This window comes from Canis lupus, chromosome 4, assembly GCF_011100685.1.
Source record: "Canis lupus familiaris isolate Mischka breed German Shepherd chromosome 4, alternate assembly UU_Cfam_GSD_1.0, whole genome shotgun sequence".
Lineage (NCBI taxonomy): Eukaryota > Metazoa > Chordata > Mammalia > Carnivora > Canidae > Canis > Canis lupus.
In genome coordinates this window covers 77,431,951-77,452,757 of record NC_049225.1, presented here as the reverse complement: position 1 = coordinate 77,452,757, position 20,807 = coordinate 77,431,951, and the positions used below count along the sequence as shown (strand labels likewise).

The following is a 20,807-nucleotide window of genomic DNA, read 5'->3' as shown; positions in this document are numbered from 1 at the left end:
AATCTGTTGCTGAACTGAGGTAATATATTTCTTTATTGTTCAAGAACAGAAAGAACCAAAGGACCCAAGTGCAGTTTTGCGGTTGGAGCAGAAAAGTTGTGTGATCTTAGGCAGGAGAAAGAAGAGAGGAAACAGATAAATCTACACTGGTCACTCTCAGAGAAAGAGAGACTCAATCAAATGCATTACAGCTTCCTTAGAGAGGAAAATGGGCCTCAGTGCAGCACTGAAAGGCAAGTTTTAAGAGTGAAGGAAGTGATCAGCTCAGAACAGTGTAGCAGCCGATAAGTAAATGTTGTCAGAGGGTCTTCTGTATTCTTACTAATGGCCATTGTGACTTGCCATTGGCACATAATAGATCATTGTCCTGGAGATGTGAAGAGGTCTGAAATGTCCAGAGTGGTAAAAGAGTTTTCCAACACCCAGCATTCTCTGAGGCAGCGAGGCCGGATACACAAATGTCAGGGGAGAAGCAGAAAATACCAGAAAATCTGAAATACAACCTATACATTCATCAGGTTTTCAAATACCTATTTCACTTGTGCCTTAACCCTTTTGAAAGTCATGTTTTTGTTTTATTTCTGCTGGTTTGCATAAATGCTTCCTTTTTATTTTATTAAAATTCTTTCTTTTTTTTTTCAATCCTATTTTCCTATATCGGTGCTTCAATGTGTCCAGACCTTCTCTATTATTTTTTTGTCCTTTGTCACAAAAAAAGAAAAAAGGTATCACTTTGACCTTTTACTTCTTACTGGTATTTTATATAACATTTAATTTTATGCAGAAACAGAAGGTTGTCTAAGTAACTAAGGGGATTCGTGGCAGGAGTGAAGAAAATCAAGTCGATTATATGATATGTCTCTGTTTTCATCAAAGTTAACCAATTATTTCCCCATGAAAATATAAAGTTCAGTCAATACTTTCAGATGGTACATGTTACAATTTATAAAATTGCACTGTTATTCTGTATTTTAGTTTCTAAAATATTTTCATTGCGTATATTGATAGGACATAATTAGGAACCATGCCAAAGATTTTAAGTTATAAAACCATTGGAATAAAAATACAATTACCAAAATAAAAATCAAAGCCCCTGTAGTGGATTGAATGGTAGACCCCAAAAGGACATATATGTTCAAGTGCTAATCACAGAATTTATTATCGTTAGCACTATACTTTTGAAAAAGAATCTTCTCAGATGTAATAAAATTAAGGACCTTCATGAAAAGATCTTCGTGGATTATCTCTGTAGGTCTAATAGAGTAGGCAGTTAGTTGGACCTGAGCTGGAGGCAAGGGTAGCGATAAATAAGTCACACATTAGAAGCCTGAGGGTACAACATCCTGACTGCCTGACTTTCAACATCCTAGCCTTGTGGCTTCCAACACTGTTGGCTGACAAAGATCCACAGGTGTGAAACATGTACTCTTCTCTTCAACTTCTGCCCCAAGATGACCCCCTATGTTCATTATGATGTACTTGCTTTGCAGTTGCAGTGCCACCCCACCATGGGGGAAGGCTGCCAAGTCAGTTCAGGTATAAACCTGGTAGGATCAAAACCTCCCCCCATCCCTTCCTGACCGGTGGGAGGAGTTCCCCAAATGACTGGAAGCAGTCTGCATTAGAGACCACACCCTCCATGTCCATGACCTAAGACCCCACTTACATAAAAAGGAAAGACCTTTGTAGCCTCAGGCCAGTTACCATCTCTATGCCTTCCTACCTCCCACCTGGAGAGTATACTGTCTTAATAACCTGCTTTGTGCTTGCTACCTGCTTTCTGGTTGTCTTTACTGGAACATGGATCCTCACATAGGTCTTTTGTGGGGAATCCAAGAACCAGCACCTCCATTCTCACAACGCAGACCCTCCTATCAGTAATAAGCCCTAAATACAATGACAAGTGTTTTTATAAGGAACACACAGAGACAGAAGAGGGAAAGACACACAAAGTAGAAAGGCAATGTGAAGACAGAGGCAGAGGTTGGAGTGATGTAGTCACAAACCAAGGAAGCCAAGGAATACTGACAGCCATGAAAACCTGGAAGAGACAAGGAAGGATTATCCCCTAGAAACTTAAGAGGTAGTGTGACCCCACTAACACCTTAATTTTGGATATATGGCGCCCAGAATTCAGAATTGTGAGAAAATAATTTTATGTGACCTAGTTTGTGTGATTTGTGATAGCAATCATAGGACAATAATACATCTTCCAAAAGTGCGTGTGTGTGTGTGCATATGCATGTGTAGTTGCCCCTTGAACAGCATGGGTTTGAACTTCGTGGGTCTACTTATATGCGGATTGTTTTTGGTAAATATAGAACTGTAAATGTATTTTATTTGCCTTATGATTTTCTTAATTACATATTCTTTTATTTAGCTTACTGTATTATGAGAATACAGTGTATAATACATATACAACATATGTGTTAATCAACTGTTTATGTTATTGGTAAGGCTTCTGGTCAGCAGTAGGCTATTAAAGGTTAAGTTTGGGGGTAAATGGGGCAAGGTTACTTTTTTCTGTCCTTAGGCATTTCCACACTTGATGAATATGAGCTTTGGATTTCATGGCCTTGGTTCATGCCCAAAGAATACATTGGGAAATAATCCTTTCAATAATCTAAGATTCATTCTCTCAGGATGGATTCATATCAAATCTGCATCCTGTCCTTGCAGAGGAATTCACTGAAAATAGCTAGGCTGACTCAAAGCAGGAGAGCATGAGTAAGGAATATTGTCAAGGGTTTGAAACCACATGTGGCCCCATGAGGATCTGCTGCTTCAATTCACACTCTAGTCCTAAAAAATAAACCACATTGTCTCTGGAAAATTCTCCTTTTATTGCAATCTTTTCCCCTGTATCTACATTTCTCTCTCTCTCTCTCTCTCTCTCTCTCTCTCTGTTTCTGTGTCTTAGAAAGAGGAGTAGCAAAAATAACTAAGGATAGAAGGAAATAAGGCACCATGAACAAAAGCCAGCAAGTGACAAAAGAAACTTATCTAGAAAATTTTAAATATTTGAATTACACACAGAGATTTTAAAAAACTAGTGATTATGCCTAAGGACATAAAACCTAAGCTTGAAAGATACATAGCAAGCAAGAAACAATAAAGAATAATCAAAGATATTTGAAAAATAGCTCAAGAGAACTGTTAGAAATTAAAACCTGAATAATTGGAATAAGAACCCAGTGGACGTTTTTTACACAGATTAAGAATGGAATTATTAAATCAGGCTGCCGCTTTTAGGAAAGAGTACAACAAAAAGATATAAAAAAAGATAAAAAGAAAGATGTTGATATATGAAGAATAAAATAAGAAAGTTTAATAAGCATGTAATTTAAAATAAATAAATAAATAAACGTGTAATTTTGGTTCCAGAAGTGAAGAAGAAAGAGATCATGTCAGAAAATATAATGTAAAAAAAAAATTCAGAACTGATAAAATTAGAAAACCATCGAAGTGCAACAAAGCTCAAGCAAGGTAAACAAAAAATACCCATCCCCATATACCCACAGCTAAATATGACAACCCAAAAAAGAGATCGTAGGAGCAGGCACAAAGGAGAAGATTCGTACTAATGGTGCAATGATTATAGTGACAGCTGCCTTCGCTTATATGAGAGTGACAACCAGAAGATGGTGGCATCACATCTTGAATGTGCTAAAAGAAAATATCTCTCAAATCAGTATACTGTAAGCAGTGTAAACTTATTTCAAGAACAAGAGCAGGCAAATAAAAACTAAGAGTTTGTCATTAGCACATTCATAACAAAATAAATTTTCAAGTATATGCTTCAGAAAGAAGGAAAGTGATCCTGGAAAGAAGATTAGATATTCAAGAAATAATAAAGAACACAGAAAATGATAAATACGTGAATAGATTTTAAAACAACAATTGACTTCAGAAACAATGTCTGGTGGTCTATTATTTGTATTTTACAGATGTGGAAAGAGAGCGACAGAGAGCTTGAGTAATTTTCTCAATATCATATAACTATTAAGTGGCAGACCTAAATTTGAACCCAAGAATACTGATTCCCAAACTCTATGATTAAATCCTCTGTTTGATTACTTTTCTGAAAAAAAAAGAATACAGGATGAATGAAAGGACAGAACCCATCTTACAGAATTAATAAGTTATGAGACAGATCTGAAAAAAGAATACAGGAAGACAGAGATAAAAAGTCAGGATTCACGATCTGTGGCCCCACCACTGAATCTCCTAGCCATCTAAACTTGTATAAGTTCCTTAATATAGCTCAGCTCAGCTCCAGGGGAATAAAATGTGGTGTCCCCTCTGCTAAACTTTTACAAGGACAAACTGCAGAAAAGCTTTAGGAATAGAATGAGAAAGTAAGGACCAGCTTCTGCATCTTTATATTTTACTTACCACTCAACTCAAGGGAGCCCTATAAAAAAGGGAGAGAGTGCTGTGGGGGCCAGGGGAAGGTGCTGCTGAGACCTCAGTGACAAGAGGCAAAGCAACAAAGTTATGCACTCCCCTTTCCTGTTTCTGTTTTTTTTTTTTTTTTTTTTCTAAGATTCTTGTTAAGGATGGATGTGGATGATTTTGAATTCAAGGTTCCTAACCCTTTTGGGGTCATAATTTACTCCATCCCCTAATATTTTAATGTTTTGCTTATTCTTAAGGGCTGTTATAATAACAGAATCACTGAATTAGAAGTGGGAATTGCAGAAATCACCGACTGCGATGTTGCCTCAAGTTTTGATTTCTTCCTCCTCCATCCTCTCACGTGTTCTTGAGCTTCAGAACCAGAGGTTCTCGTTTTCCCAAATTTCCAAGTACATTGGTTGGGGCTTATTTCATTTAGACCTGGCCAAAGGGGAATGGAAATAATCATTCATTTGTTTATTCAGTACACGTTGAGTACTGACCATGAATTGTTCCATGTGGGAATAGAACATACCAAGATCTCTAGCCTCTTAGAGCTTGTATTTGAGCAAGGCTGGCAGACAATCAACAAAATAAATAAGGATTCACAATGTTAATAGAAACCTATGAGTAACAGTAGATTATAAATGGACCCTCTTCCAAAAACAAACAAAAAAACAAGAGGAAGGAAGGAAGGAAGGAAGGAAGGAAGGAAGGAAGGAAGGAAAGAAGGAAGGCAGGCAGTAAAGCAGTAAGAAGTCAGGAATGCTGAGGTTGGATTAGACCTCAAGGATAAAACTGAAATGTTTTATTTTACTTATGAGACCAATTTTTAGAAAATAATTAGTGGTAAAAAAGTATATACTACCTCAAAATCAAAAGATTAATTCCTTTCTGACTCATCCAAAATTTTTAAACTGTAGCAAACTCGAACACAAATATCTTCAATATGATTTCATTCCTATTTTCTGAGGAGAGATAAGCATAACAGTTTTCTGTTGAAAATTTCTCACTCACAGAGATCTGCTTCTCTATTTTACTCATTGCCACAAGTCTAGATAATCACAAATAGGACTTGAAGAAAATCTGTATATAAGCATGAAAGAAAATGATGTGGGTTCAAATGTACTTCAAGAAAAAGCTGTAAATAACTATAAAGTGAAAAAACTTATTTCAATCTATAAAAGGATCTCCATATATATGTATCTTTTAAAAACTCATTCAGAAGGCGTTGATATACAGCTGAACCTTGAACAATACTGGGGGAGGTAGTTAGGGACAGTGACCTTCTGCAAGGTCAAAAATCTCATATAACTTTTGACTCCCCCAAAACATAATTATAAATAGCCTACCATTGGCTGGAAGTCTTGCAATAACATAAACAACTGATTAACACATTTTTTGTATGCTATATATATTATATACTGTATTATTATAATAAAGTAAACCAAAGAATATGTTATTAAGGAAATCATAAGGAAGATAAAAAATATTTATGGTACTGTACTACTATATATGTCGATTGGTCGGTTTCTGATGAGTGCTCTCTGCCTGACTTGCAGGTGGCCATCTTCTCTCCATTTCCTCACATGACAGAGGAAAAGAGGATAAGGGAGAGAAATATTCCTGTTATTATAAGACTATGGTCTTGTCAGATTAGGACGAGACATAATTATTTACTAAAGACTATATCTAGGTATAGACATATTGGGTATTAGGGCTTCAACATAAGAATTCTGAGAAAACAATTCAGTCCATAAAACCCTGCTTCTTTGTGCAAAGTATGAAGTCATTCAGACTGCAATAAATTCCCTCACAATCTATTAATGTGTAAGACATGAGTAAGCATCACTGGACATCAATTTGACACACCCATCTATTTGACACAATATATTAAGCAGATGTGTATCTTTAAACCATTAAGTTAAATATTCCATAATTCTTAGCTCACTCTTCACCAACTCCTTTTCCAGGCCTGTGCGTCAGTGATATGTGGTCACATGAGTTCCTAAATGAAGTTATAGGGAAAGAACTGAAAATGGAAACATAAATGTTGATATAAAAAGCAGGCCCTCCTTGAAAGAAACAGAAAGTCAGTGATAGCAGATAGAGAAATATATTTTTAGAAAAGATTAGAATTAAGCTATTTACATGTGTGGAATATATAATGATAGTAGGATGCCCATGTAAATGTGACGAATGCTTATCCAGAAAAGTAGGATGGCTATTCCAGAGACATTTCATAAGTGGAGGTATATGACAGAGTAATCATTTCAAAGCAAAACGTTATAAAGGACAGAACATAAACTTAGGATTTGGGTATTCTTGAATTTGTATTATGGACCTACTATAAAATTTGACTATGAAATAGTGGATAGCTCAGTCCTCATCTTTCGTCTGAAATACTGCAAACTAACTACTAGAAATCGTATTACTAAGTCTGAGATTACCGAATAATTTCAATTAAGTAAAAAAGAATACAAAGCTAGGTATATAAGAAGTGCTTTCTAAAATATGTTTACATCATATTCGACCTTCGTTTTTTACCTGTAAAATGTTGATAAACAATATCCCTGGTTTTTTTTTTTTTCACAGAATAAATTAAATTATTTATGTAACATTTCCAATCTAGTGGCTGGTACATAATAAGTACACAAATGCTATATTGTTACCTTTTTTTTTTCTTTCTTGCTCAACTGAACTAGTTACTTAATCACTAATAAAGAGATTACAGAAAGAAAAGAAGGTCAACAGCGAAACATTGGTTCAACCTTACCCTAAAATTTGAAAAATGAAGAGAACAAGCAACAGAGTTAAAGAATTCACAAAGGCAGGAAGAGAAAATCAGGTGAGAAAAAAATGTATGGGAAGTGAAAGGTACATAGAGTTTATAAATAAGGGGCAGTCAACAATGTTAAAGCCAACAGAGAAATACAAATTTTGAGTGCTAAGAAAAAGGTATTGATTTTGCAATTTGAAATTTGTTGGTTTCTTCAAAGAATGGTTTAAAAAGAATGGCAGGAGAGGAAATCATATTGTGTGGAATTGATGAAAAAATTGGAAGGACATAGTGATAAAAGAATAGGGGGAAAAGTGGGTAATTGCCTGAGGGCTGGAGAAATCAATGTGAAATGGGCTTTTTTCCCTTAATAAGAAAAAAAATATTTTACATGTTTATGGAATATAATTAGTGAAAGTGATTATTTTGAGAGAAGACAATAAAGAAGGAGGGATTAGGAGCATAGGTGAAGGCAGCCGTTTGGGAAAGATGGCACATACCTTTCTTCAAAACAGCCAGAAATGGGGGGTGGGGGGGAGATGGCAGAATGATGTGGTGGTTTCTAAGAGTAGAGGATGTGGTCACAAGAATATATTTTTACAAGGAAGAGACAGGCTATAGAAATACACCCCAGGTGACTGATCTTTTTCAGTGAAGTAGCCTGTAAATTCACCTCCAAAAGGGTTTAAAGAGTGATGCCTTCTGTGGAAGCTCATGGAAAGTAGAACAATACCTAATTGATCTCAGTATTTCAGCACATAGGGAAGTAGTTGGATACTTGGCATTCAAAAATAATTGCTGGGCTGAAATGTGTGTTTGGGTCTTGAAGAGGCTGGAAATGGATTGGAAGAGCCAAATGAAAAAACAAAAACAAAATAGGAATGAATTGAAGACATATGCACACACAATTGAAGAGTTGCAGTGACAGCTCAATTGAAGTTAGAGAACATAAATTTGGAATGAACCCAGTCTTGGAAGATAAGTCCTATTTTAAATCCTAAGGGAGGCTTGGTAATGAAATCCATTAAGAATACACTACCCAATTGAAAGTTGAAAAGGAGATTAGGGAAGACAAATGTAATTACCCGAATTGTAATTTGGTCAAGACACCAAGGTTAATAACATTCCTCCTTTTTCAAAAGTTGCCATGAATTTTTTAATACCTTATAATGGCCAGTGTCACAATTCTTATTTCTTATACAAGAGATGAACTCTTTGATATGCATTTTTAAATGTTAAGCATGTATATTAGGGATATGTACTCACCATTACACAGACACATATAGTTGTACCTATACAAATACTAGAGAATACATTTGTTTCAATTCGGTAAAGTGCTTAGATGGAAAACAGCTGTTTCTTTCTATTGCAAATTTGACAAAAAGTTGAGATTAAAAATGGGTTCTATCATGATAACTAAAGGTAAAAATAATGTTTGGGCTACAATGATGTTTAGAAGTTAAGGGCATGGTCATTAGACCTCAGTGCAAATCAGATTCCACCACTCTCAAGTTACGTATACTCTAGAAAGTCATTTTTTAACTGGAAAGCAAGGAAGAAACTATGTCATATTATAGGGATTTTGAATAATAAATAAGATAAAGTATGTAGAATGCTTACCACATTTTTATTTCTCCGTAAATATAAATTATTATATTACCTATTAACAGTTTTAATTTAATGCTCTTTGATCCTAACTATTGATATATAGACCAACAGTAATGGAAAGCATTGTTCAGAAAATACCATCATCCTTTAGTAATTTCAGAATATGAAACAACTGTCTGAATCTTACATATTTATTATGCTAATTTTTTCTGATACATATGTATATTTCTTGATGTAAATTTTGACCTATTTGCATTTGTAAAATGAGCCATTTTATAAAGGGATTCTATCGTTTGTTTAAACTTAAAAACAATGTTAAGATGGTATTAAGCATTAAGCATATATAAAAGTTCTGTGAATCTTTAATACCCCTTCAGAAATTGTCTCTTCTCTTTTGAGTAAAGTAGATTTGTATTTGGCTAATACATATTCCTAAAAATATATGGTAGCTTAAAAATAAACTAAATTTTATATATATACATATTTATATACATAACATATTACTTGAATAAATTTCATGTATATGTTATACTTAACTATTGTCTCCTATAGTAACAATATGATAATAATTCAATAATCACACATGACTGTTGACTTTAATATTAAATAAAATACATTAAAGAAAACTAACTTTTGAAAAACTCCCTGGATGAAACAGGTGAGGGAGGTTTGAAAGCAATACTACACAATACACTTAACATTGTCATTGCCCTTTCCTTCTACAGTGCCTCTAAAGGAAAAGTAATAGAAAGTGTTTAAGAAATAAACAAAATGTGTAACTCTATGTCTTTATCGATTTATAGCCCATATCCAAATATGTCAGTCATAAGTCAGTTTTCTAATCAGTTTAAACAAAAATGCATTTCATTAACCCCAAAAATGGGAAACCCAGGAGATGGAATTATTTTAGAGATTATTGAATGTGTGTGTGTGCGCGTGTGTGTTTACCCACACGTGCAGATGTATTTCTTTTATCTGCTTAGTTTCTCCTCATTTTCTGCACTGTTATCTATGTGTTATCTGTGTATTAATAGTATTGTTTCTTATTGAAGAACTGAAGAAAATGGCTGAAAACAACTTTAAAGTTACGTGAATTCAGCTGGAGAACTTCTGAATAAAGAAAGAAACTGTAGTTCCCAGTGCCTTTGTGGATGGATCTTTGTGGAAACCCTTGGGATTCACTTGTGTTGGGGTTTGTGTCCATTTCTGGGTTAACTACTCTGACCAGAATAGTGGATGTCTGGCTGCTTGCTAGGTATGTGTCACATGCCTACCTGTATGTTGGGCAGGAGCAGGAAAACTAATGAGTAACCACATAAACTAGTACCTATTAACAGCGAAGAGACAAGCTTCAAAGCAAAAGGAGTACTGTGGCCAGAAGAATGGAAAGAGGAACAGTGTGCAGATAAAAAGAGAAGCTAAGTCAACTTTCTGACGAGATTCCAATAAATACTGATGGGCCCCAACTTACAATGGTTCAACCTCTGATTTTTTTTTCTTTTACTTCATGATGATAAAAAAGTGACATATATTCAATAGAAACTGTACTTTTAATTTTGAATTTAGATCTTTCCCTGGCCTAGCATGTGTGGTACAATTCTCCCTTAAGATGAGGCCTGGTCAGCAAGCTGCAGCTGGCAGTCTGCCATGTGATCACGAGGGTAAACAACTGGTACACTTATAACCTTTCCGGCCCCAAACAAGCTTTCTGATTTTCACTTTCAGTATATTATTCAACAAATTACATGGGATATTTAACACTTATTTATAAAATGGGTTGGATTTGGGTTGGATTATTTTGCCCAATTGTAGGCTAATGTGAGTGTTCTTAGCATGTTTTATGTAGGCTAGGCTAAACTATGATGTTCAGTGAAGATTAGTTGTATTAAATGCATTTTCAACTTACATGGATTTATTGGGACATATCCCTATTGTAAGTCAAGGAAGATCTGTAAAGAAGACATGGAATTACAGAAAATATTACGTGAAAATAAACATAGTTTTGCATGACATGCTATGCACTGGAGTCTAGGCCCTTTGCTAACTTAGTCTAGGACTTTGTTCAAATCATTGATATTCTTTATAACTTAGTATCCTCATTTCTAAAACTAGGAGACTGAATCTATCTTTATGATGCCCACTAGATTCAAAACATTTTAGCTTTTAATAAGTTAACAAGTATGTTTCCTGGATATTATCGATTTAAAGAGAAGCAGCAGAAGAAAGTAGATAGGTAATTGGCTTTGGGGTCACATAGATCTATATCTTAGATCTATCATTCAGAAGCTATATAAACTTGCACAAAGAAGCAGTTTCCTCTTCTGTACAATGGTGATGGGCAGACAGAAATATTTACCCCAGCAAAGTGGTTGCAATAAATACAGGGGATGACTATAGAGCCTGCCGTAGATATACTACTTAATAAATGTCAAGTTTTTTTTTTATTCTTGCCATTATTATTTGTTATTTTTATATTCCTCAGAAAATATTTTGCACATTTCTCATTGGGCACATGTCTAAATACTTGACATTTTTGTTTGAATATAGAAAATAAAAAGTCATCCTTCAACCAATTTCTGAGTTCAGTTGGTTATGAGTCAAAAGTGAAGTGTTTTTAAATAACCTGCAGCAGCATTTGGAATTTATAAAAAGGCAAGGTTCAATTCTATCTAGAGTATTTGGAATACAATTTTTCTATTCAGACTAATTTTGGGGTCACAGAAACTATGTATGTTGTTGCTTCCTTCTCTCTGTTCCCTTGTCCCTATAGATATGGACATGGAGAAAGTGGAACAGTCATTACAGGCACTTCTCCATAGAATGATGCCATTAAAAAAATTCTCATCAGAAAATGACACTTAACTGACATGAGAAGTTAAATGCTATTTTATGTTGAGTGGCTATCACCAGCATTTTCAATACTTAATTAAAGAAAAGCACATTTCTTTTGAATAAGCACTTATTAAACACACTACATTCAAAATGATCTTTAGGTAATTGCAGAAAGAGGGATGGAGAACTCTCTGCAATTTGTATCTCCTGATGCAACGTTTTATTTTATTGGTTATCATAATGGGATATGAATGTCATTGAATTCAAAAGAGAAACCAAAGGGAAAAAAATTAATGAACAAATGGATGAATAACACATCACAATGGTCTATTTTTAATTCTCAGAGAATAGAATTGATAGCTCCCTTTAGGATCTATTTCAATATACATATTTATGTTTAAAGATATTAATTTAAGCCAATGCACACATGTATCAACAGATAAACCGCATATATATTTTAGTTGACTATCTAAGGGCTAAATGTTGAAATCAACATTAATCCAAACTAACACCAAAGTCAACTATCTCCATCATAGAACAAATTGTATGAACTCTGTGGTGTAAGAGTAAATCTAAAATGAAAATCAAAGAAACAGGGAAGCGAGGATAATTCAAAACATCTAAACATATCCATATGATGGATTAATTCACAGCTATAAAACATATTGGCAAATCTCAGAAATATTATATTGAGTGAAAACTAAGCATAATGTTAAATTATATAATGATATTTACACATATTTTATGAAACACAAGAAATGCATATAGTTCATGAAGTCGTATGTGTAGTCAGATTAATTAAAAATATAGTCACCTCTGGAGAGTGAAAGAGGCTGACAGAGACTAGGAAAGGATTGAAAATCTAACTTTACTTTTAATAATTATTGTATAAAAAATTGAAACAAAAATGGCAAGGTGATGGGTAAACAGGTATACAAACAGGTATACAGATATGTCTAATTATCTTTATTATTTTCTATATGTTTTAAATCTTCAAGTAAAACCCGAGGGACTGATTCAGAGTAAGTTCATCTCTCTAGTTTTATATTTTAGAAAAGATAATATAACTATTTGAAGATTCTCTACTAATCTATACTTCCGTTATTGACAAATTTCAGAGTCTCCAAATTAAACAAGAATAATATATAGCAATTATAAACAAATGACGTTGCTGTTTCTTTCCACCAGGTTCAAGAAAAAAATCCTAATTTAAAAATGAAGTTAAACTTCCCATGACTCATAAGGCTCAGAGGCAACTGAGACTACATCTGTGTATGTGTGATTAAGGAAAAATAGAAACTAAAGCTGTAGAAACAGTGAAGGAATGACTAAAATTTTTGACTATCAAAACCACTAATCTTTAAAAATTAAAATGCTTTTAGATGATAATGAGTACACTGCATGTGTTTTTATTTTTCTGAACAATGAACATAAAGAGAGTTGTAAACATTTTGCTTAATAATACTGACTGGTGTTGAGATGCTATACAGACATTCTATTCTGTATGTATTGAGATTTTTCTTTGTCATTCAGCTGTATATAATTCCTTTGATGACTCTCTAGCTCTATGCATTACATAGCTAGCCAGTCAAACAAACACAAAGGTCAGATTAGCTTGGGATTCCTAAATGCTCCTAGAATCATTTTTACATTTTGTTCATGTATAGTCAAAAGAGAACCTAAGGTTTATAAGAAGTTTTTAATTCCTTCTTAAATGTGTTACATTATGAAAATTTTCACATTCAGTCACTATGAAGTCACTTTGAAGACTACCTAGAAAGCATGAAATGTGATCCTGAACATCATGTTCCATATCAACTACCGAATAAACAGAGACACGCTCCACATATGTGTATGTAGCTATCCTTAACAATAGTGGCATTCCAAAATCATCCTCATATTAATAATATCTCCCCAAATACTTCACATAGTGGTAAATGCTGCTTAGACAACATTATTGTTGACCCCACAACCAGTATAATTCAAAATTCTTAATTTTGAATCTTAAGACCTAGAAAACTTCAGATACTGGAATCTGAGGCAGAAAAAAAGGCAGGAGATTTTAACATTACAAACTCACTTAATATATTCATGGTTATAAAAACAGACATGCTTAGCTCTATTGCGGATTTATTACTTCCTAATCAATGACTCCCAGCTTGCTTAATAATGCTTTGGATTCTTTATTAAACAATAACCCTTCTCCATTGTTTTAAATGTTTAGTAAAAACCGCTGCCCTTAGAGACAGTTCTTCTCAGATGTGATTGTGTAGTATCCAGCAGGGTGATCTACTGTGGAAATGGAATAGCATATACATCGGTGACATACACTCTAGAGATCAGTTTGGTAGGAAAAGGTTGTTGGGACCAAGGAAGTCCAGGTGAAATTTAAGCCCCCACCAAAAATCCCTGGAGATACTCGAAGCTAAGCTGGGTTCCACCTTTGGAGGAAAGGGTATGCAAGGCAATTTGATGCAGACCTTATAAGTTCTATCTAATCAAGTGAGCCAAGGACTTGGGGGATATCTAGGTGTCTCAATTCTCAAGTATAGTATTTCTTATATTAAATATGTCTTGGTCTTAAATTATGTTATTTATTTATTTATTTATTTATTTATTTATTTATTTATTTATGTCTTTTCTAAATGCTTTATACATGGGAGATTTTGCCTGAATCCTCACTATTTTACAATGAACCAGCAGCTCTTTATTTTTTTTTTTTAATTTATTTATGATAGTCACAGAGAGAGAGAGAGAGAGGCAGAGACACAGGCAGAGGGAGAAGCAGGCTCCATGCACCGGGAGCCCGACGTGGGATTCGATCCCGGGTCTCCAGGATCGCGCCCTGGGCCAAAGGCAGGCGCCAAACCGCTGCGCCACCCAGGGATCCCAACCAGCAGCTCTTTAGAAGGATATTGCCAGTTTTAAAAGTTTATATGCTTCCTATCTGTGCGCCCACATCATCTTTTATTAACACAAACTCTGAGGAAAGCCATGTTTATACATAGACAAGAAGAGATTTCCTGTTGTGTTGATTGGAATCTTCCAAGGAAAATTCCCCTCAGAAAATACAATTTTCTCCATCTACATGTGAAAGTGCTTAAGAATAAAGAGTTACGTTATTTGGATTCATCATAGTCCTCTGTGAGGAATCTCTGTTAAACTTCAAATACCCTAAGAAAAAAGAAAAGACACAACAGAGAAACTGTCAAGTTATTGCCCTACACCATAAAGAGCAGACGCTAGCTGGCCACATGAAGGATTTAACATAATGACAAAATCCAGATATGGATAATGTGTGAAAAATAAATTTGAATGGAACTGATAATTACTCAAAAACAGAGATTAAGATGACTTAGACAACAGCAAGAGTGGGATGGGATGGCTGTGAACTTTGATATGAAGACAAAACAAGTAACTGAATTTGTCAGTTCCGAAAAATGAAGAGGGACCATGCTAGATGCTGTATACATTTGTGTATTACTGTTTAAAGGAATTATGTTTCCCTTCATCAAACACCAAAATACAAATAGAAGACAGAGCTTCTTACAATTAGAATGCAGGAGAATTAAGATAACAAAAGGATTTATTATCACAAGAAAGAAGTGTTATAGCCAGAAATATGAATGAAGACCAAATAATTTGGGCAAATTTATGAATGCTTAAATGATAAATTGCTAGTAAATATACAGAACCTTGAGACAACTCCAGGCCCCCTAGGCAGGGCAGGACCAGGGGTAATTTATAAATCATGTTTGACAAGAAAACTATGGAGAGGATTAATGTTAACACAGATAGCAATTCCCGTGCCTCTATAAAAAGGTGACGAATGAGGATTCTTCTTTTCAGGATGAAAAAAAAAAAAGGTTCCTCTTTTTAAAGACTGAGCTTTATAAAAAGGAACAAAATCATGCTGAAATTTCCCATAGGGTCCACCCTGATGACCTCAGGGATTCCCAATACTGTTAAGGCATTCAATATTTTCCAATACTCAAAATCTTTATTGAGTATATGAAATACATTATTTCTGTATCAGGTACAGTAAGCAAGACACACATGATTTCTGTACTCACTGATGTTACTGTATATAAGAATGATAATCAAGAAGAAATTGCAATGCCCGTTTTTGTTATATTGCTCCTATAGCAATACTGACTTAAAAGAAAGGCAGATTATTCTATAGAACTGAATAACAGGAGTAGACAGCATAGAGGAGGTGGGCAGTGGGGGCTGTTGATCAGGGTTGACTTCCTGGTCCAAGTGAAATTTGACTGAAACATGACAATAATAAAAAATAATCCAATAGATTGAAATAGTACATGTATGCTACAAAAAGATATGAGATTTGAAGGAGTAAACAAAGTTTACTGTGATTGAAGTTTATTATTGCAATGGGGACTAGGAGTGAAGGTGAGAAAGGTGTTAGTGGAGGCCTTTGAAATCATCCTAACAAATCAGGCATTTTTTTTTTTGCCCTCGAAGAGCAGTAAAAAGAAATTAAAAGTATTTCACTAGTGGAGTTTGTCTCGATTTTAGAAAAATAAAAATTTACCCAGAGGAAAAAAAATACCTTGGATCAAAACTGGAGATTGGAAAAGCAGTTGACAGGCTATAGAAGGACTCTAAATCTAAAATAATAATTGTTTCCTTGATACATGATGGTAATGGCAAGGATGGAGATACGGTCGCATTAGAAAGATAGGATATTGTGCCTCAGTGGCAAGTAAAGGAGGGAAAGAAAAGAGTTAAGAAGGACTCCCAGGGTACTCACTTAGACTACAAGGTTGCTGCTGCCACCGTGATGTAAATTAGGAAGCCCACTGAAGACACAGGGTCTGCCTTCCAGCCCCTGAAAACCAAAGATGGGGGTAGGAGTAGTTTGTGGAGATGATACGTTTAATTTAGGAAATTCTGAGTTCCAGGTAACAAAGATACCTCCAATTAAAAATGTTCTCTAGATGGGGCACTTGGGTGGCTCAGTTGGCCAAGCATCTCTCCGACTACTGGTTTCAACTCAGATGATGATCTCAGGGAATGGTGAGATCGAGCCCAGAGTCTGCTTGTCCCTCTCTGCCAGCTCCCACTCTCTCTCTCTCGCTCTCTCTCTCTCTCTCTCTCTCAATCTCTCTCAAATAAATAAATTAAAATCTTAAAAAAAAATGTTCTCTAGGCAGTTTGCTGTATGGGCTTAGTGAACAGAAAGAAGATGTGTCAGCCAGCCAGGAAGTGGATCTTTACTGACGGCCTACTGTGTGCCAGGAACTGTTTGGCATTGGTGGACACAGCCCAGGATCATGTTCTCCTGAGTTTACAGTCCAGCTCTAGGTACATATTTTGGGGTCAGTCACTAAGGAGGACAGGGAGTGAGTCGCCTAGAAATCCGTCTCCAGTCCAGAAGAGAATCCAACTCAGGAAGAACCCAGACAAGCCTACACATATGTGAGCAACGTGCAAAAATAATGTAAAAAGGAAGGGATTTTTTTTGTTTTTTCTTTGCCAACTACAGTGCTCTAGTAGCAACTAATAAAAGGAAGACAGTGATGGAAAGTTCAAATGTGATTTAAATGTCAGTTACTAGCGACCTTGCTGTGAGCTGAGCAGGAGAAGGTCAGTGAAGAAGCTATGTGACAGTCTGCTGGGGACAGGGTCGCGGGTGAAGAGATGCAGAGAACCTTTCCCTATTTGTGAAGAGGATGAGACAAGGCACAAGAGCACCTAGAGTAGTAACTGTGGGACGATGAAGCATCCATAGGGGAATTTTTTTTTTTTTTTTAAGAGAGAGACTGTTGAAGCGTTACTGGGAAGGAGCCCACTGAGAGAATATCAGAAAAATTGCCATTTGTCCACAGTCTGAAACAAGATAGGATACTATTCCCTCAAACAAGATGCTCAGGGTCATACCTCCTTAGTTGAGGAATATATATTAGTAAAGGAGAATGTCCTCATGATCCCCATTCAGTGCACAGCCTCTCAGATACCAAATATAATTTAATGAAGGCCATTAAAGGCTAATAAAGTTCAGCCACTGTCAAATGCAAACTGAGCATGTGAAAGGTCTTAACAATGACTTAAATCACCTCATGTAACTTTGGTATTAGTCCTGTCGTTTTGTCCTCTAAACTTTAGGCTTTTCTTGTTTATATTTTATCGCAATACCTTATCCCCCTAAAAATTATTTTCTCCAGTTATATTAATTACTTGAGTTTCAAACGAAGTCCAAAAAGTCACTTAATGGCACTAAAGTTAAGGGAAAAAGGAGAAGATTAAACTGTTTTGGCACTCTGTCTTTCTTTAAAGCCTGGCTTTGGGCCTCGTTTTAAAAGATATCACTGAAGGTCTTCTCGTATTTCTTCCTGTATTCAATAAACGGTTAAGTGGTCATGCATTCATTATGCCATAAGCTGCACACAGATGCAAATGGATACCATTTATAATATTTTACAGTGTTTTGAAGTTCCAAGCCCATCTAGAATGATAAAGACCTGGAAAATGTTAACCCACCTCAAAGTCTTTTTTTATTGCATTCTTTAATAGATTGGTGCAATTTCTTTGCATGCTATAAAAGTCAGGAAAGTATTTCCATGGTATTAAATGGTAACACATGGAGACCATTTCGTTTTTAAGAAGAATGTTCTCCACTTTGTGATTTGTGTTTTTTAATGCCCTTTTCCTTCCTCTTGTTCTTTCAGGGACAGTTTGATTCAGAGTAATGGACCGGTGGAAATTAAATGAGTGTGCATGAAGTCCAATGAACTCAGTATACTGCTTATCTTGTAACTATACTTAATCTAAATAACCTTTTTTATGCTCTGCTGGAATGGCATTTTCAAAAGGCTATATAGTAGTAAATGAGAGTATATGTCAGTAAGGATTTGCTAGACAAATCAGATCTCACAGAGAAGTATATCTATCCATTACTATTTAATACACACTTCAGTTTGAAGGACAATTTTTGCGTGTGTGATCAGACCATTAACATTTACTGTCATTTGGGCTATGTTTTCTAACTTTTCTACTTTCCCTTTTTATTTTAATTTCATTTACTTTTTATTTATTTTTTCCAAGGGAGGTCTTCAGACCGAAATTGCCTCTGAAAGGAAGAATGAAGTGATTTATATCTGCACAAGTCATTGACTCAGTTTTTCTTACCAGATATACATTTTTTGGAAGTAAAGGATTTCTAAGGGATAATGTCAACTCAAATGGCACTGTGCTGGAGAGAATTTCATGCACGTACATAAAACACATGGCAGGCACATCCTTTGATAACAACATTTACCTTCCTTTCATTGATATAGCTTTCCGTTATTATTATGTTGGAAGGAATGATTTACTAAACAGTATTTAGAAAACAGCTTTTCAGTCTTAGCTACTGCCCCTCCCTTTGGTCTTTAGTGGAAAATGGTTAAGTGTGTGCTCCAGGCACCACACACGTGTAAGTAAATGATCCTGTAATATGTCTTCCCATAAAGCAAACCTTATGGTGCACTTGGGCATTTAGGCTGTGGCCTATGTCTTCAACCCATCCTACCACAGCAGGCATGGCTCTCTCTCTGCCAGATCCCACCCTATGGACCAACATTTTGCCTGAGATACAGCAACAGTGAGGCCATCTCTCAGGCTACCTGATTGGTGTGAAGCTAACTTCCTCTCATCTGCCACCATGTGTGCCTGCTTTCCCCAGGGGCCCACTGTTTGAAGGTGCCCTAAGAGTGGAGCCAGTAAATTGGATTTTAATAAGCTCCCCCATAACTTTGATATTCAATAAAGTTTGGGAACCATTAGTTATTTTTCCCATCTATTTGTTTCTTAGTGAATATCATATGAATGATTTTTTTCGAACTAATTACATAAACTACATCCTCTGCTTACAACTAATAGTATTGAATGAAATAAAGTTTTACACAACTTAAAAACCAAATCACTTGATAATTCAAATGTATCATGTAAATTTTGAAGAAGAAAACAAAGTTGCAATTGTAGTCTCTAATAAGAACTATGCTGTATATCCAAATTTATGGAATGTGAACAAAACCATACTTAAATTAATAGTTATATCTATCAACATTGTGGTTATTAGACTAGAAAGAAATCAATAATTGAACTAAACTTTCAACTCAAGAACTTAGAATAAGAACAAAATAATTCCAAGAATAGCATGAATTAAAAGTAGAATTAATGAATTAGAAAACAATTAAAAATACAATTATAGAAGAGAACAAAAAAATAGAGTTCCCCTTGGAAAATCTAATAAAAAAGGCAATATAAACACACAGAGAAATTAAACTAAACTTCCTGTCTGACAGAAAGAAGAGAATACTACACTAATATATTGAAAAAAAAGTCATGTTTTTTTAAATATAAATAACTAGCAGTAACTTAATAAGAAGACAAAAATCTGAAAAACATTAAGAACATTTTGACCAATGATTTTGCTCCAAAACGATTGCTACAAACAAAAACTTTTATCAATGACTTCTTTCAAAATCTTCAAAGAACTGTATTCCAAGAGTTCCAGAACTTCTAAGAATGTAAGCTTTGAGATTTACTTCACTAGTGTAACTTCTGACATCGTCCAACAAGAGAACTCAATGACAGGAAATCTCAGTTCTAGACAGTCCACTCAACTAATACATTAAATTAATAAACACCATGGTTAAGTTGACTTTATTTCAAGATTATCTGAAACCTGAAACATAATATACTAACTATTATTAACTATCTCAGCAGGTAAGGAAAGAAAAAAACATAATCATCTTGTTAATTATCAAAAAGTCCTATAGTAAAAGTAAATATCTTTTTTAAATAAAAAAGATTCCAGCATCTCAGGATTTGTTATTAAATGTACACAGACTGCTTATTATACAGATCTTAAATGAAAAACTAACAGTATGCTCAGCTCTTAACATAAATATACACCTAAAAAAGAATGCCTACTAATACTTTTATTGTTCGATACAGCTTTAGAAGTTATAGCCAGTTTACTGAGACAAAAATGAATAAAGTGTCCATCGAAAGATGAATGGAAAAAGATGTGGTCTATGTATACAATGGAATATTCCTCAGCCATTAGAAACGACAAATATCCACCATTTGCTTTGACGTGGATGAAACTGGAGGGTATTATGCTGAGTGAAGTAAGTCATCAGAGAAGGACAAACATATGGTCTCATTCATTTGGAGAATATAA

At 34.9% G+C, this 20,807-nt stretch overlaps 2 long non-coding RNA genes across 3 annotated transcripts in view; one reads left to right on the top strand and one right to left on the bottom strand.

Moving 5' to 3' along the window:
* Positions 1–10,028, bottom strand: part of LOC119871579 — a 34,471-nt gene extending 24,443 nt beyond the window's left edge. The window contains exon 1 of the long non-coding RNA XR_005358632.1: positions 9,875–10,028. This is a non-coding gene — a long non-coding RNA (uncharacterized LOC119871579). The remainder of the gene's footprint in view (positions 1–9,874) is intronic.
* LOC102156164 lies at positions 409–12,965 on the top strand. 2 transcript variants are annotated; one of them, XR_005358631.1, is made up of 4 exons: positions 409–518; positions 7,104–7,246; positions 9,838–10,040; positions 12,806–12,965. It is a non-coding gene; the product is annotated as an uncharacterized LOC102156164 (long non-coding RNA). The 2 variants fall into 2 exon arrangements; XR_005358630.1 differs by lacking the exon at positions 12,806–12,965 and having other exon boundaries at positions 9,838–10,268.
* Positions 12,966–20,807: the final 7,842 nt, after the last annotated feature.